The sequence below is a fragment of the Microtus ochrogaster genome, unplaced genomic scaffold (genome assembly GCF_000317375.1).
Source record: "Microtus ochrogaster isolate Prairie Vole_2 unplaced genomic scaffold, MicOch1.0 UNK9, whole genome shotgun sequence".
NCBI lineage: Eukaryota > Metazoa > Chordata > Mammalia > Rodentia > Cricetidae > Microtus > Microtus ochrogaster.
In genome coordinates this window covers 556,262-560,799 of record NW_004949107.1, presented here as the reverse complement: position 1 = coordinate 560,799, position 4,538 = coordinate 556,262, and positions in this window count along the sequence as shown.

Sequence of the window (4,538 nt, the reverse complement as noted above, 5' to 3'; positions counted from 1 at the left end):
CAACCCTAAGGTGGCTCCCTTAACTAAGAATTGTGCCTGTATTCTATTCCATCACTTATATTATGGGAGTCTGTTGAAGCTTTAGATGAAGTCTGAGTATTCAATACCAAATTTCATATGTCCCAGGCTTACACTTCTTCTCGCGGTGTGAAGGTAGTGGGGTATTTTTGTTCTTTGGCCTATAAAAGTCAAAAAGTGGAATGCCATCTGGAAAGATACATTTTTATGGTTCTCAAGGGAACATATTTTGTTACCAGGGTATTAGTAAATTATTATAAAATCTCTTGCTTTTTCTCTCACTATGTTCTCTTTTCTGTATGTGCTCTCATCATGATGGTGTCTACAATGAAGGTCTTTAAAAAGGCCAAAAAAAATGATGTGACTGTTCTTAGACTTTCTATCATCAAAGCTAAATTACATATATAACTTTTCTTTTTAAAATACTCAACATTAGCTATTGCATTATAAATATGGAGAAATAAATCTATAAATATGATTATTTTACTAGAAATGTAAGAATAAGTGTCTTTCTTATAATCTTGCTGTCAGAATTAAGATTAAACCCAAAATTATATAAAATCTGTTCTTCATATGGAATATGTTCAATAAATTCATAGAATGTTTACTTCACTGATAGCTTCAGAACAATGAGAAACTGAAAGTAGGCATTTGCTATTCTATGCTATACCACTGTGAAGGTTTACAGTATATGATCACTAACATTTAAATATGCCTTCTTTACTTCATTTTATATAAATAAATATTTATTTTCTTGACTCTATTTAAGATTTGGGAGTTATAGGAATCAAATCATGAATTCCAAAAAGAGAGGTCAAATATAAAATGTTTTTCAGATATTTTAGTATCACTATTTTGAACATTTTGAAGGGAGTATATAAGAAAGACTTTTCATTTCAATATCTAACATAATTCAACTTCCTGCTAGATAAATTCCAAGAGTTCAGGGAAACTTAACAATTTAGGTTTCAGATGCTTGAAGATGCTCATTAATAAAACAAGAATTCAGTGGACCTCACTCCTCTTTTAGCTTAAGAAATGTCTTGTTGATAGGTGGATAGCAATGAATCTTTTGCAAATTGATTCTATAAGAAAGAAGTAGCCTCTTTGTAGTTTTCTATCTCTTCCTGTTTTTGCAGACTCATCTATTCATATCCAGAGTGCTTTCTGAAGGTTGAACCTTTTATTTTATTTTTTTTTAAATCATGCCTCTATTCAAAACTCTAGTCGAGCTGGAGGTTGGATAAAGTTCTGATCTTTATCTCTTCCTCTGATCCCATGAAACTCATTTAGAGTTCTTTCCCTCTTATTAAGTATTCATTAAATATACTCTATTAAAATTAGAGATGAGATTTGACTCAAAAATATTAGTATCTGGGGAAGGAGAAATAAAGATATGGACTAGTCTGATTCTGTTAGTATTTTGAGACCTAAGTGGCGATCCTAGCTTGGATACCTTTGGCCAACTCACTCTTCCAACAGAAGAGCCCCCTGAATGTTCCAGAAAAACATATTTTTTCAGTTGGAAATCACTGCTGGAAACATCTGTGTTCCTTGTGAGGTAACAGCTAGTTATGAAAATGGATGTATTTGATTCTCAGCCATCTGAAGAACTCCTTTCTCTTCTACATTTAAAGGGGGAAACCAGAGTTATTATGGTTAGAATGTTCTCTTATTTCAAGTAGAAATTGGTCTCCCTGTATGTTCCATCTGTTGGCCCTGGTTTTGTGCAGTGGAGCAGCTCTGCTAAGTTATTTTCTGCTTCAGCACATAGTCATGAGCAGCAGATTCCCTCAGGGGTAGAACAGCTGTGGCCACTAATGACATAGCAGAAAGGGCTGCTCCCCTAAACCACTGTATTACAAGATGAGTGGGAGTATCTGTACAGTTTCCAGTTCCACAATTCTTTAAGAAATTTTAATAACTTGGGATGAAGATCAATGGTAGAGTGCTTTTCTAGTACCCAATACCACAATAGAGGGAAGAACGGAACAAGAGAGATTAGTGAAAGGGCATATATGAGCTTAATTACTTATGGATTCAATTTATAAATATATTTAATTAAATTACAATTACATTACTGTCTCTTCCTTTCCTCATCCAATCCTACCCATGCCTCCTCCCTCAGACTTTTCTGATGCCCTCCATACTCTCTAAAAAATTGGTGGCATTTTTACTTTGATTAATATTGTTATCAGTATTTATACATAATATTTCTTCCATTGATTTCATAACTCTATGGAAATGTTATCTAATAAAAACTATCTAGTCAGACTCAAGAACACAGAATTTAAAAGAACAATAATCATCATTTGCTGTAGGAACTCCTTCAGACAGCAGCCTTTAAGATACCAGCCCACTTGGGTATGGCCTCTTATACTATAAATGCCAACATAAAATACGCACTTGCTCTCTCTTCTGGCTGCTGGATTTGGCTCCTGTTCCCTGTTCATGCAAAGAACTGTGATCTGTGAGTCTAACCCTAAATAAAGAACCCTTTTTTATACTCAGTTCTGAGTTAGTGTGTGATTATATTGTAGCTCCCATCATCATATGGTGCCCAACGTGAATCCAAACTGTATGTCTACCAGGTGGACAGGCCAAAAGGCCCAAAAGGTCCATGGCTCAGGTCTCTCACCACCAGCTGCTTGGCTTGATTTCACCTACTAGGTATTTTGTTGTTGTTGTTGTTTTGCAAAAAAAAAGACCCTCCTTATGCATGCTTTTCCCACCCCATACCCACAGCTTCCCTGCTGCATGGCCACTGTGCAGTGCTTGCAAGCTTCCAGTTTGTGTTCCCTACTAGTGAGTTCTGGGCTCATTCATCCAAAAAAAATATCACTGCATGGACAAAATTGATTTAATTGTTCTTCACCAAAGAGCAAAGCATATTTGTCAGTATTTAACCAGGCACCAATGTGCAGCACCAAAGTGGCATGTCACTGTTTGTGCCACCACCACACATATACAACTGTAACACCTGCTGACCAATAAAGATTATTACAACTATAACACTTGTCTGAAATCTCATAACAAACATAACTATTTGGTTAATATATTAATCAATAAACTTTAAAGTTATATAATGGCAGATAATAATACCATCCGGGAATTTAATAACCTTTTGCTTATACAATGGATGGTATTCTGCAAGGTTTATATGTTTTTTCTGATACTTCCATTTATTGGATATTGAGACTTAGTTTTCTTATTCATAAGATATTCTTAAAAAAATGGTTTGATGAGGTGCACCACGCTCATCTTTGCTCTATGTGTTACCATACAGTTCAGGAACCGGGCAAGGGGCTAGAAATTGAAACACACACAGACACACAGACAGAGACATGGGTCATCCATGAAACAAGAATGCCCCAAGAATGCCCCCTTTATTATGTTCAGGGGCAGCTTGATAGCCACGCCCCAGTAAAAACCACCAGAAATCACTCCCCTGCCATCAGGAACTCCCAAGGTTCTTGTGCTCAGAGCAGAGGAAAACACATTGTTTACAAGAAATTCAGGATCTAGGTGGTTCAGAGCTCCAAACAGTTTAACAATAGAGTCAATAATCAGACATTTTAGAAATAATACAGTCTTTACAGACTTATACTGAACAGCTAGCTGACAGGATTAATGCCATAAAAAATCAAAAGTTAGCTAAAAAAATAATACCATTGAAAGGATAATGTTAATTTGACAGACAAAATTCAATCCATGCCAAATGTTCCTAGGCTACCCTACATGATTGGCTTCAATTAATTTCAACAGTCATGGAAGACAGGCCACAACTACTGTAAAAATGCTATTGGTGAAAAGAGGTAAATGTTTTAAAACAACAGGAAAAAGCAAAAGTACTTGATGCCTCCCAAGATCAAATTCTTGGCAAGTGCATTTATGCTGACCCACAGGAATAATCTCACTACAATAAACAAATCTTGTCCCTATGCCACACAGTAGACTTAAATAACAGGATTCAAGAACCAGAAAAATGAATTGAATCATATATTATGGTTAAACAGGGACAAAGAGAACCCTTTAGTGACTTTTGACAAAGAATAACTAAGGCTATACAAATAGGAATAATAGACCTATAATCTAGATGAGTACTTATTGAATCTCTGACTTTTGAAAATGCCAACTTAGAATGCAAAATGATACTTGGACCTTTAAAGGTTAGATCAGCACCAATGGATGAATGGATCCTGCATACAATAAATGTTGTGACATTTGACTATAATACTGTGGCTTGGGTAGAAGAAGCAATTTCCAAAGGTATGAGGAGACATCTAAATGTCAAATGTTTTCATTGTGGCACAATATAACATCTGAGAAGAAATTGTTGACAAGGAATTCCTAGAAATAACGTCTCCTCTGGGAATGGCAAATAGAAGGCATCAATCTTCTGGATTATGTAGAAGTTGTAGCAAAGGCTGACATTGGATCAATGACTGTAGATCAACAAAAGACAGACAAGGCAACTTGATACTATCAGGAAATTTCTTGGAGGGTCTCTTACAGGCCCT